Source organism: Garra rufa, chromosome 23 (assembly GCF_049309525.1).
Source record: "Garra rufa chromosome 23, GarRuf1.0, whole genome shotgun sequence".
In the NCBI taxonomy this organism is placed as follows: Eukaryota; Metazoa; Chordata; class Actinopteri; order Cypriniformes; family Cyprinidae; genus Garra; species Garra rufa.
The window spans coordinates 16,189,992-16,205,256 of record NC_133383.1 but is presented as its reverse complement, the minus strand read 5'-3'; the positions used below and the strand labels follow the sequence as shown (position 1 = coordinate 16,205,256).

Here is a 15,265-nt window from a genome sequence, read left to right as displayed (position 1 = left end):
TTAATATATATATAAAAAATACATGTTTTTATTTAAAAATAAATGTATATATGTATGTGTGTGTATAATTGATTTTTAAATAAAATCATTGCATATTTAATATTAGGGATGCTCATTTCGGTTAATTTTCCTGACCGACAACCGCTGCTCGTTATCCGATCATTAACCGTTAACTGATAAAATTAGAATAATGAATTCGTTTAAAATAAAAATAGAATGCATGAGTATCTGTGATGATACATAAAAATACAAGCAAATGTTTTATTTTAACGTGCAAACAGCAGCATACAGAGCAACAACAAAAACTGCATTCATATACTCAAATTATCACGCATCAGCAGCGCTTCTGAGAACAGAGAAAATCAGAATGAAAAAAAAAAAAAGAATAATATAAATAGGCCTACACTAAATATGTATAAGTTAAATAACTACCTAATTAAGATGACAGAACTAAAACACACTGAATCCTTCTATGCGCTTCGAAGAAAGGTACCGGTCTTGTTTTTCTCGTCGGACATAAAAACATATAGCGGACCAGCTTATACCTCAGTTTTTAACATGTGGACATGCTGTACGGATAGACTGGAACGCTGTCTGTTAACGCTTAGATCCGTGATAAAAACACTTCACAAAAATCCTTTCAATTTGCGGTTCGGGTCTTTTCATCCACTGTGGAGACACGTGTTTTCACAGTGTTCAATAGCCAATCACAGACATTTCTGTTGATCACATTATCGCAATGGCCAATCAGAGGCGGCTATGTTACGATCCTCTCACCACTCAAAGTGCCGGTTTCAATTCTGCTGAATTCTATACCTCCACGAACTCTCTCATTAAAACAAAGAAAGTGTAGACATGATGTAAATAAGAGATCCATTTACAGAGTAAAGGTTATTTTATTACTTTTTATTAACTTTGTGAGATTGCGATTAACTACAGTAATGTATGAGTGAGAGCTTTCCAGTGATTGTAAGGGGAGCGCGCTCTTTTTAGACTATAATTAATTCAGAATTTGAATACATTTATTCATGGATTCACTCTTTGATAACCCAATATCGCCATTGCCATCGTGTTGCATAGGCTACTTACATGAGTTACACAAACTAAGAGAAGGTAAAGCAGGTAATATGTCTGAACAGCCGCACTGCACGTGTCCACACGCCTGCGAGTAAACATTTTTTCTTTCACCATGCAGCAAACGTAAAAAATAATATATATATATGTATATATATATATTTTTTTTTTTTAACCGTTTAACTGATAGTAATAATCGGTTAAAATTCTTACTGACGGTTAACGGTTAAACGGTCAATATGAGCATCCCTATTTAATATATATATATATATATATATATATATTTCATCTGAAATAAATTAATGTGTCAAAAATACATGTATGTGTTTGTTTAAAATGTATTTTTAAATAAAATCATTAAAAGCATTGCATATCTATAAACTCACACAGACACTATTATATTAATAGTATGAATAAATGCAGTGTTGGGCAGTAGCGTCGCTACAAGTAGTGACGCTACTAGCTTAACTACATTTCTCAGTAGCGCGGTGGTAGCGTCGCTGTTTTCTGAATCAAATAGCTTTTCAGTAGCTAAGCTATTATTTTGATCAAATAACGCGGTAGCGTCAACAAAAGCTACAAGCTATATATTGTTCTATACTTTAAGCTCAAATCGGAAATATAACTGCTACGGATCACTGATCCTGGGCCAGTAAGCGACGCCACCGCCACTAAACCTCGTGACGCCATTGGCTCATTAAACTGTCAGTCAAACCGTATTATTCCTCCCGCCTCTCTCGTGAATGAAGTGCGGCACGCAGTTTGAAGCATCTCAGCGTGTTTGCAGACTTGAGGTAAATAAAGAAGTGTTGATTGAAAGTACATGTTTTCTGTATTTATAACACAGCACTGTATTTATAAAGGCTAATGTTTTTTTTTTTTTTGCATTCGAAGAGATGAGAAAAGTGTGTCTTATAGCACTTGTTGTCGAGACTTTTGTTGTCGATATTTTAGCTAAATGTCAGAAAAAAACTGAGCGCCCACATAGCAACAGAAAACTGTATAATCTGCAATGCTAGTGATGGGCGCCTTGATTTTAGTATTTGAAGCAGGCTAGTGCTCTGGGAAGATCTCAAACTCAGAAGTACGAGATGGGCAGAGAGTGGGTGTCAAATTCATGGCGAAAGGCAAAATATTTCGGTTCGTTAGTAAAAACAAACAAACAAAAAACGACCAGGTTCCATAGCAAAATAAGAATGAAACCGTGTTCTAGTCTAAACGAATTATAATAATCTTTGCTAATATTCTGAATACTTCAAACTGCTTTGGACTTTGCAGTAGCAAATTATGCCTTTACTATGACCAACATGACAGAATATGATATTCAGCTGTTTGGTCGCGCTGGTGTCTTACGTGTCTTACGCGCACACTATGTTCATTTGAAAAATAAAACACAGTCACCCAAAAGTTACACTAGTCAATTTAAATAGTGTGTATAACATGCAGTTCAGCATGACCACCGGTCCTGTGGCACATTTTTGCTCATCATGATATTTTCCGTCGACGTGCATGAAGTACAAAGCTTACCCAATGCATAATAATTTTGCTTCAAATACATTGCAGATATGGAAACATTTGTATTTGTGGCAAGAGAGGTAGTCTACATAAGCCCAACTTTACTTTCACATTTAATTTGTTTTGGATTGTTTAGGCAAATTTATTTATTTATTTATTTCATCATTGTTCTGTTCTGAATAAGATTAAAGTTAAAGGATTTGTTGTGGAGTGAGGGAAATAATGTCATAACATTATGCTGTAGGCCTGTTTATTTCAGAATATAATAAAATGTGACTTATAGGCCTAGCCGCTGTGACCTGTCGGTTAAATTTTTCCTCTCAAAGACTTACAATTTACGTTAATGCATTTTACCTTCTGCAAACGAAAATAGCCACTTGATTCGGTTATATATTCTTACTGTCAGTTAACAAATTTACAATAGAATTTAGCTTTGCTTCCCAGATAGTAACAGGGTCTGGGCCAAATCTGGCTTACATTCCACACTTGTCTTTTATTCACAGTCTTGACTGCAAAAGTTTGTGATTTGTTTTTATTTTTGTATTTGTTATGTACTATAGATTCTGACAATACAAGGCTCCTGTATTCATGAATCAATCACTATCTTTGTTCAAACACGGCAGTAAATTAAAGTGCTATTTTTGTGCGATCTGTCATATTTTAGTAGCTATATACAACAAATCTACAGCGCTTCCTTTAGGCTATTTTTTACGAAGCTGTCAACACTGTAAACTTTGACGACATGCAATCAGTTGACGAACACCCATTCATATATAGACTATGTTATTCAATAATATGTATAAAATTATTTTATTTACAAATTTTGTGTTTTCCCTGTTTTATTCGTTTAATATTGTGAAACTGGTGCCATTGCTTTTTTTGTTATTTTTTTCAAGAAAGAATTCAACCCCCCAGAATATGAGATAAATCCAGCCCTGTACATGATACAGATTTTTGTTGCCAAATTGGTTTGGAAGAGTGGTTGAATAAACAATTAAACTGAACTTGCATGCCTGTATGACTGACAATTTAATTGATCACTGAGAGAGCACTGACTTTGTATGATGTTGGTTCAATAGAAAAATGAAATTTAAAAAAATAGCTTAGATGTAGTGAACTACTTTTGCCATGATGCTGTAGCTTAGCTTGCTACATTACCAAAGGCTGTAGCTTTAGTGTAGTTAAGCTTCATTTAATGAAGAGTAACTGTTAGCTTAGCTCACTACATTTTCCAAGTAGCTTGCCCATCACTGAATAAATGTTTTTACACGTGTATGATTAATTAAAAAACATTGCATATATTTTATTTACAGTAATATTGTATACTTTAATATAAATATAATACATTATATTTTGTTATAAAATATTAATAATATATAATATAAATATAAAATTTTTTTACACGTGCATAATAATTAAAAAATTGCATACATTGTATGTACAATAATATTGTATACTTTACTATAAATTGAATACATTATATTTTGTTTTTATATATATATATATATATATATATATATATATATATATATATATATATATATATATATATATATATATATTAAAAACAAAATATTAAATTTATATAATTGTAATTTTAATTAATTAATTTTATTCAAAAATTACAATATTTACAAATATTTACATATTTTAGAAAATATGTATATTTATTATACGTATCATGTTAAAAATATATATGTATATAAAATATATTTTATCTTTGTTAGATTTATTTTTTTAAATAACGTTTTTGTAAGTGAAGACCACATAAAATCTGCGATGACTTAATTTGGAGTGACACTGACATAATATAAAATTCAAAATGAATCATTTGCCTTCTAATAATGTTATTGACAATTCAGAATGATATACAGCATCATACAAATCAAAAGAAAAAGTTTTTTTAGTTTGGTGTTGATGCAGAGGTACTTGAATCTTGCTGATGAGGCTGTGGAGGTAAATAAAACCCAAACGGTTGGGAAACACTGCAGTAATGTGCTAATTTATTGAGAAGTAACTGCTTTGGGAATAAAGGATTGTTTAATGTTTAGAGATATTTCCAAACACTAAAGCCAGAAAATACTCAGTCTGCAACCTTTTATATGTTTACACTCCACTTGAAAGGAAACAACTTTATGCCTTATGGGGCCCCTAAAAACAAACCAGAGCGAGAAGCAGCGATATGTGGTTTAGCATAGTTGGAACATCCATTAGAAAGCCAAAAATATGTTGTTGAGGCCTTTTGTTGGCGACTACAACCGCCTCTTAAATCTGAAATGACATGAGGTTTTCCCAAAACTGTCGGCACATACTGTACGAACGCAATAAAGCAGCTGGTGTGTGCGAGCGTGTGTGTGTGTGTGTGTGTGTGTGTGTGTGTGTGTGTGTGTGTGTGAAATCTCTCATGTGCTCGAGGAAGGCAAAGCACCCCGCAGCCTAAAATCGTGCTGCTTATACTGATGTATCAAATATCACCCACCAGCAGCGCTAAACAGCACTGAGCTCCGAGGAATTTAGATATAATGATGAACACTCGCACTGTTGGACTGATAAAAACAAGTACATATGTAAATAGATAAATAATAGACGAATTAGCAACTTTTTCAACACTAAATTGCAGAGTGATTGTGCAAAGCACTTTTCACTTATTAGAATAAATCATTTAGGGACATTACAACACTTTACAAGACTACAAACCAGTGTGGTACAATAACACTAAGATCCTCCTTTGAGAAAAGTACATTTTTATTGACTCTGTAAGAACTCCTGAATCATTTTGCTCAAGATATTAGTAAAATAATGATGAGATCAGAGCAGTCACTGTGGACCAGCTTTCCACACATTCCCAAATCCATTGCACCTCACTTATGGAAAACTGTTTACTGCAGTTTGTCTGCATTCTGCATTTTCCCTTCCTAAAAATACCTACTGTAAAAATGTTCCTGTTAGCCTTTTTGACCACAGTCTGAAGGGAAGCCTAAAACTCCTTTCAACTTAGGTGTTTTTTAATGAAATAAATATTCTTTTAGTAGCTAGCATAAATAAATAAATATTAAAAAGTATTAATACTAAAAAAAAACATTTCATCAATTTGCATAAAACTGAAAAGTCTCTTAAAACACTTGCAATAATGTCAGAGATTCTTATTAACTAGCTATTTTAAATATCATGAAAAAATCACGAAAGTGTTCTTCTTTACTTTAAAATTCGTAACTGCTAAATTTACTTGCAATTTGTCACTGAAAATTATTTCTTACACCAATTTTTTCATTGTAATAATGAAAATTTTGATTATTAAAAGGATCAGTAAATCCTAAAATACCCAAACTAAACTGGAATTAGTGGTCTTGGTTTGGGAAAAATAAAAGGTAGAGACATAGTTTTCAAGAAGAAAAACTTCTGCAAGCTGGAAATCAAAGATTTTATTAACTGTTACATTTACTAGCAATTTGTCACTGAAAATTGTTTCTTACACCATTTTTTCAGTGTAATAATGAAAATTTAGCAGTGCAGCTGTTTAGTTTTTAAGTTGAGTGCTTTTGATGATAAATGTCATTGAGCATTAAGTGTTTTCTTAAAAATCAAAAAACAATATCTTGTATTTATACAAAAAAGAGCTGTAAAATGATGTCGCGATTAGTTGATTCAGAATAAAGGTTTGTTTACATACTATATGTGTGTTTGCTGTGTATATTTATTATGTAATATAATATTTATAATATTTATATAATATGTGTATATTTTTACATAACGTACATACAGATACATACAATACATACAAATATATTTTTTTAAATATATACATATGCGCAACTAATTGTTTTGCAGCTCTAATACAAAATATATATTATATCTATGTATTCTGATTTACTTCTCTATATTCTGACTTGTACATGTATATAGTCAGATTTATAACTATATATTCAGATTTACATTTATATAGTCAGATTTATAAATACATATTCTGAATTACTTCTATATATTCTGAATTATAACTATATATTCTGATTTACTTCTGTATATTCTGATTTATATGTAAAATATTTATATTTATAATATAAATTATTTACAAGGCTCTTGAAGGAAGTAGGGATCAGAGGGCAGTCTCAACGGAGGGCAATCAAAGAACTTGCCACTGCAGCGGAACGGCTGTGGCTGAAACGTAGGGACGCAACATGGGCTGCCAAATGATCACATGGTGCCACCATCGTGCGACACACACCCGGGTCTGATCAACTCGTGGTGGGCCAACCACGGCAGAGGGTGTCTTGTGATAAGTGGCCGAAACACCCAATGAGGTCGGGGCACACAACTGAAGATGTGTCACACTGGTGGCACCACGCGATCTGTGCCAAATTTCACCCCATCCAAGATGACATCTCCATTCAATTGTTGTGCTGAAAGTTAGGGATCCTTAACAACCAGTCCTAGTAAGAATCCTTTATAATATAAATTATTTACAAGTGTTTACATACAAATATTTTTTAATATATACATATATGTGTGTGTATTTATACATAATAAATATACACAGTACACACAAATATAGTATGTAAACAAACTTTTGAATCGATTAATCACGACTAATCGTTTTGCAGCTCTAATACAAATTTATAATTTATATATATATATATATATATATATTCAGATTTACTTCTATATATTCATAATTTATATTTATTAGTCAGATTTACTTCTATATATTTAGATTTACATGTATATAGTCAGATTTCTAAACATATATTCTGATTTACTTCTATATATTCAGAATTATAACTATATATTCTGATTTACTTCTGTATATTCTGATTTAAATGTAAAATATTTATATTTATAAATAATATAAATTATATGCAAGTGTTTACATACAATACATACAAATATTTTTTTTAAATATATACAAATATTTGTGTATTTATATATACATGAAAATATACAGTACACACAAATATTGTATGTAAACAAAATTTTGAATTGATTAATTGCGACTAATTTCTAAATATATATTCAGATTTACTTCTATATATTTAGAATTCTAACTATATATTTTGATTTACTTCTGTATATTCTGATTTATAAATATATATTCAGATTTACTTCTATCTATTCAGAATTATAACTATATATTCTGATTTACTTCTGTATATTCTGAATTTTATATATATATATATATATATATATATATATATTCATGTACTTTATATTCACAATTTACATTTATATATTCTGATTTACTTCTATATATTCAGAATTATAACTATATATTATGATTTACTTGATTTTATATATATAATATATATATATTCAGATGTACTTTATATTCACAATTTACATTTATATAGTCAGATTTATATCTATATATAATGATTTATAAATATATATTTAGATTTACTTCTATATATTCACAACTTTCATGTATATATTCAGAATTATAAGAACATATTCAAAATTTGCATTTATATATTCAGACTTAAAACTATAATCAGATTTACTTCTATATATTCATGATTTACATTTTTGTATCTATATATTCAGACTTATAACTATACATTCTGATTTACTTCTACACATTCAGAATTTTAACTATATATTCTGATTTACTTCTGTGTATTTACATTTTACATTTATTTATTTAACATATTTTTTTCCTGTTTGGTGCTTCATATATTACTAGATGTTTTTATTGATATATAGCATTAAAAGATTATTCAAAGGATCAGTAGATTCTAAAATACCCAAACTAAACCGGAATTAGTGGTCTTGGCTTGGGAAAAAAAAACAAATAAAAGGCAGAGACTTAGAAATAGTTTTCAAGAAGAAAAACTTCTGCAAGCTGTAAATCAAAGACTGCGGCTAAAGCCACCGGGAAGCCAGGTGCTTTATGACGTCCCAGAGGCTGCTCCGTTCTAAAGCATTTTATTAGAAAGCAAAAAAAAAATTACTCCTAACGGTATTTGCAAAGCAACAGGCCAATAAAACTAGCTGAGATAGACCACTTTGCAAATAAAACTCAGATCCATTTATCTGGATTGATATGCATTAATAATCCTTTTAAAGCGAGTGAATTAGACGCTATTCAGGAGTCACTCAGCACCTATATAAGGAAAACCATTCCAATGCATTAATAAAAGGAAGAATAACTCAGTCCTCGTCGTTAAGTGATTCTGTCATGTACTGACGCCATTACAGGCATTTTGCACACATACAGCTACCGATCAATGCCTTTCAGTGGCTCCGAGCTTGAAAGAGGATGATGGAAACGTGGGGGGTTCTGTTCGAAGCGCAACAAAAGATGCACAAATAGATCAGCGGGAGAGGAAACTCCGATATAGCCCAGTGTCAAAGGTCCAAATGAAATCAGGTGGTTGGAATCAATGGTGGTCTGTGTTTGAATGCTCCAGAGGACAGAGCAGGAAGTGTGAATGGGAGAAAAACATGCCTTTATGAATGATGTCATTGAAACGGGACGGAGCGAGATGCCACTTTCGGAGAAGATGGCTTTTACAGTAATAGATGAGAATTCAACGCACTATTTCAGCTCTAATAAAAACGCCGCACTCCAAAAGACAGGAGAGCGAAATGCACACAATGCACCGCTGGAGAACATCTATCTCTCGCTCCAGTCACGCCAAATGACACCAACATATGAAATGTGTAAAACATGTGAGAACTACAATTCTCGTGCTCGCTCTAATAGAGAAAATATTAAACATCATTCTCTCTCAACCTTAGTCAAGCACTCTCCTGCCTCTAGCACATTATTTTAATTTGACTAGTTATTATACTCATGCATATATTTATATATTTAGAGGGGGAAAAAGATATGAATTGGTCTTGGGTAGGGTTTTTTTTTCTCCTACTTTGATCTCAAACAGAATTCAAATAAAATATTTTCAACCTTCGTCTGCGCTGAGAAAGTACTCTGAAATATAATAAATTCAGGATTTGGTGGAAGTGTTCGTATTTCCCTCAGTGACGCTGAGTACATTTATTTGGATTATCAGCATTCCACTAGAGATAAGAACAAAGGCATTTGGAGGTTTACAGACTTGTTCAAGGTTTTTAAATTCAGAATTAATAATAAGCTGCTGCTAATTTGACTTTGCTTTTGATCCTGGTGAAGTAATTATTTCTGTTCTTATGAACAACTTTGTCTGTCATTTGCATGAGATAACAATACGTTAGTATTATTATTTTTAAAGAAATACCTTTTTGTCTTAAGAAAAGCTGTTTTACTGGTGCAAAAGTCACTGCTATTCATTGGTGGTTGTCAGGGCATTGGTGCGCAATTGCTAAGGTGTTGCCAGGTCAAATTCAAAAGATCCCACCCACAAATAACAGTGCGATATTTTGCTTTTTAGCATTGGCTTGAAATTTAATTCTACTGGGTTTCTAAAAATCAAACTGAAGGCTTTTAAGACCTTTTCAAGATTATTTTACTGTAGAAACGATGATTTAAACAACATTACAGTCCAAATAATCCAGGGTTTATCAGATTAAGCCATATTGTGATTCTTGTTGTTGTTTCCCAGAATTGAACACCTCTTAAATTAATAATTATGATTTTTCTTTTACCATTATTTAAGACTTTTTAAGACTTAATTTTACCCTTTAAGGACTCACATGCTGTTTAATGACTAATCAGACAGTTTTATTATAGTTAACTAAATCTAAAACTCTAAAATAATAATAATAATAATAATAAATTTACTTTAAGTAAAATAAACGTTAACTGAAATAAATTAAAACAAAAAACTTTTAATTTAGCTAGTTCCCAACATTTCTGAATAATTAATAAATAAAATACTTTACTTGAGGTAAAATAAAAGTTAACTAAAATAAAATAAAACATAAAATAATTTTATTTTAGCTAGTTCCCAACATTTCTAAATGAATAAATAAATAAATACATAAATAAAATACTTTACTTGAAGTAAAATAAATGTTAACTGAAATAAAATAAAACAAAAAAACGTTTATTTTAGCTAGTTCCCAACATTTCCTGAATAATAAATAAATAAATAAATAAAATACTTTACTTGAGGTAAAATAAAAGTTAACTAAAATAAAAGACAACATAAAAAAAACTTTTAGTTTAGCTAGTTTCCAACATTTGTAAACAATAAATAAATAAATAAAATACTTTACTTGGGGTAAAATAAAGAACTAAAATAAAATAAAACATAAAAGACTTTTATTTTAGCTAGTTCCCAACATTTCTAAATGAATGAATAAATAAATAAATAAATAAATAAATAAAATACTTTACTTGAAGTAAAATAAATGTTAACTGAAATAAAAAATGTTTATTTTAGCTAGTTCTCAACATTTCTAAATAAATAAAGAAATAAAACACTTTACTTTAAGTGATATAAACATCACTTAAATAAAAAAAAAACATAAAAAGCTAGTTTCTAAAAAAAACTAGTTAGCTAGTTCCCAACATTTCTAAATAATAAATACATAAATAAAATATTCTACTTAAGGGAAAATAAAAGTTAACTAAAATAAAATAAAATAAAATATAAAAAACTTTTTATTTTAGCTAGTTCCCAACATTTCTAAATAATAAATAAATAAATAAAATAAAACATTTTTTTTACTTTAGCTAGTCCCCAACATTTCTAAATTAATAAATTAATAAATAAATAAAATACTTTACTCAAAGTAAAATAAATGTAAACTGAAATAAAATAAAACATAACAAAACATTTATTTAAGCTAGTTCCCAACATTTCTAAATAAATTAATTAATAAAATACTTTACTTGTAGTAAAATAAACATTAACTAATAACTAATACTTCAACTAAAATGAACATGAAACCATTCACAATATAAAAAAATTCAATATTAAAAATAGATTTTATTCAAATACTGTACCACTCCTATGTAGAACAAACTGTGTAGGATGAGTTTTATTGCTAAAAATTCCTGCTTTTTTTTCCTTTTGACTTTTTATTAATCTGTTTTTATCTATAATTTTGTTCAATCTGTTTTAAATGCTGCAGACATAGACATGAGTATAAGTACAGTCAAGGGCAGATTTTCATCAAGTCATTTGTCAATCGGCGACATCTATTTAAGTGCGTGACAAGTGCTGACATGCACACCAAAGGACGACTTCATCACATTTGTTAACATCAGATCACCGCTTCTTTTGGAGACTGCTGATTTCCAGTCAGTGTTTTCTCGTAAATCAAATCAACGTCAGTTCCAACCTATCGTGCCACGTCTCTCTCCAAGGCCAGGGTGAGATGAAAACAGCACGGCCTGTGATGTGAGCACCAGGCTACGGCTGACCGTTAAGTGCCTGCACACGTGTAAATCAAGTAAATCTTCCCCTACCTCCAGGTCCCAAGAGAGGAGTTTGACCGTCGTGCCTAGCGGTAGGAGAGCAGCATAGCGAGGTCATTTGGACGCACAGCCGTCCAACGGCAATAACAGGCCCACGCTCCTCAGAGAGCCATCAGGATCAGCAAAGGCTTAGCGGTGGAAGCCTGTAACAACAGAGCTCTGTCTCTGTGCATCTAAGAAGACCGGAGAACAATGTAGCCTCATATTGCTTCACCTTGAACACACAAGACCCCAGCAGACTACAGGCTGATGAATAATTCTCATTTGAGCCTGCATTTTTGATTTCGCACAGACACAACGAGTATCTCATTAACTGTCAACAGACAAACAACAACATGTGTAAGATTTGAAAAATCCAAATGAGACCTGTAGAAAATATGGGCTTTCTGGACACTGTGGATGTATACGGTTGGCATCAGAAACAACACATTAGAAACAAAGACAATTTTCTAAATAGCTTTATACACGTCGAGAAGCATCACAATTGGTTTACAATCTTTTTTTTTTGCTCAGTTTACTTCCCTCATTTAGGCCGACTGAGTCATTTTATTAGTGATTAGACCAAAAGAGCTCCGGGTCCTGCAGTATTGAACCTCAGATTGTAATTTGCTCGTAATGTGGAGAAGGGGAATATGCAAATAAAGTCGGAGTATTTTGTGTTCGCAGTTTTGCCCCTGGGCAGCTTGTCCCGCGACACAAATCATCAATTAAGATCCCAGCAGGGATCTCGGCATTTAAATTAGCCCCATCCAACAACTTTTATCTTCCAGACAAAACATTACAGCCCCGTGATCGCTTGCACTGCAGAAATAAAACAGCTGATTAAATGAGATTTGACTTTGGGTGGGAGGGATGGACATGCAATGTCACTCTTATGTTGTTAAACAGATGCTACAGCAAGTTTGTGTGTCATAATATTTCTATATTTGACACTAAAGAAATCTTCAACTTTGTTGATATTGGAAAGACTTAATTCACATTGCATTGAAATATTTGCAGAGAGTGTTGTTTATTTAAGAGTGTTAAGAAAGTGTTATTTAAATACATACAGTATTTAGCATTTAGCTTTTTCTGAATAGTATTATGAAATGTGTATATATTCTTAATGTATTAAATTAAGTCACTCGGAAAAAAGATATGAGACTGTACTTTCTCACCACATTTCAGATGGAACTCAACATCGCAAATTATCTAATTAATGTATCAATTATGAAACAGCGCTCACTTGCAGGTATTCTATTATAAAACACGCCTGAGAGATTATCTTAGATTTACAGAAAGTGCAATAAAAATCATTTTTGTGCAAATGAATATATTATATAAGCTTGCAAACAGTTTTAAACTGAAAAAACACCCTCATTGTCAAACAATCGTTACAAGTCTTGTCACCTGTTTCTTACTTTACAAAGACTTTTACATGTTCCCTGTTTGTAATCTTCAGCTCTGCTATTTTATAAAGAGAATCCAAATTTACGAAAAAATAAAAAAGGTTGATTAATGTCACATACGATCGTGAAAGTCACTAAACTTTTACAAAGGAACAAGAATATATCCAAAGAGGAACTTAATCGTTTACAATACCATGTAATGTTGTCTCTGCAAGTAAAAAAGGAACAATCAGCTTCATGTTTTACGAAGAGGACAAATCTAAGAATTCACAAGAGACCAATAAATACTTTACCACATGTTTTGCCATCCAAACTATACAAAATATACAGTATAAGTCATAGCAGCAGCAGAGAGCCATTAAACTGACAGCTTTTATAAGGTAATGCCCTAATTGAACTATGATAACTGCACTTCAAACAGGTTTCTAATAGTATTTCTAATACTTTTTAGATATGTTTACTTTGGTAATTTACCTACAAGAAACCAGAAGGGAAAATAAAAGTTTTTGGGGAGGATGTCCAAGTAAAATATAAAACGATGGGGGACCTTAAAAGTAGCATATACGTTCTTTTAAACAACATTTTTAACACAAAGTTAGATTGCAAATTAGTCAGAGTAGCCTACGTATTTTCAACTGTCGCTAGCGAAAAGTCGTCGCGATGTGGTAACCATAACAACAGTACGCTAGTTATTAGTGCCAGTATCAGACGGTTCATAAATAAAACGTAAACGTATTATTTTTCACTAAAAGTTTATTACAGATTTACATACCACAAAACATCTTAAAAATACGTTTAAAAAATGTACCCATATTCTTAAAAAGTTGACTCCGCGTAAAGTCATTGTAAGCTATAATTTGCATAATGCAGGCAAACTGTGTTTTCCATTTCCTAAACACTACTCTGATAATGTGCGATAATCTCATGTCAAGATCTGAATGCCAGATAAACATTTACTAAGCAATATCTTGTTTCAAAACTGACCAGTCATAAACGAACTGTCAAATACAAATATTAAAACTCGTTAAAAGCACAAGACATAACTATAGCTCGAAACAAAACATTGGTGATATCAAAAACACATCCCAGTTAAAATTCTAAATATGAATTTAGATGCGTATATTTTTGCGCGTTATGAATATGACGAATCATATATATCCCTACAGATAATGCCGTTTAAAAGCCAACAAAAATGTCGACATAAAAATTACCCCCGCATTTCACAAGTCCAAACGCATCATCCACCAAAAAAAAATCATCCAGAAAGACTCTTATGCGCTCCCCCAAACTGCACGGCATCTTCTCCCGTCTTTCCTCTCTTCCTCCCTCCTTCTATCGCACTCGTTCTCTTCCTCCTCCTCCCTCCCGCTCACTCACACTCGCTCTCTCTCTCTCTCTTTCCCTCACTTTCTCTCTCTCTGTCTGTCTATCATTCTCTCCCCTCAGCCCTCGGCCAGTCTGTATGAATAATGTCCTGCCTTTTGTAATGAGAGCGAGAGGGGAAAAAAACACGCTGGAGTGTTCGCCCGCTCCGCGCTCTGACATTGAAAATGAATGACAGCTTACCTGAATGCCAATCTTCATCAGACTGACACCAGGCTGACAACACAGCCTATACTCCCCTACACAAGCCGTGACGTCTGCCATATCAGACCCCTCCCACCATCTCCCCCCCTCCTCTCTCTCTCTACCCGTACCCCTCGCTGCCGAGAGTGTACACCTCCGCGGTTCCTCTTCCACTGGCATTATTTCGTGCCGTACCGAACACCCCGGGCCCTGGACGCGCATCTCCGGTTCATTAACGGCGGAGCCCGCTGGCCCCCTATCGGCATTAAACGAGACCTACATTCGGCTGCAGGTCGCTTTGGCTGTTCGCCTAGACGCAAAGCAGAGGAAACCTATTTATTTGTGCCACAAGAAACGAGAAAATTTG

General features: G+C 32.3%; 1 protein-coding gene across 1 annotated transcript in view; it reads right to left on the bottom strand.

Annotated features, from left to right (window-relative positions):
• Positions 1-14,976, bottom strand: part of LOC141299460 (homeobox protein PKNOX2-like) — a 105,068-nt gene extending 90,092 nt beyond the window's left edge. Inside the window, 1 exon segment of the mRNA XM_073829819.1 lies at positions 14,899-14,976. The gene's annotated coding sequence lies outside the window, so the exon portion shown is untranslated.
• Positions 14,977-15,265: the final 289 nt, after the last annotated feature.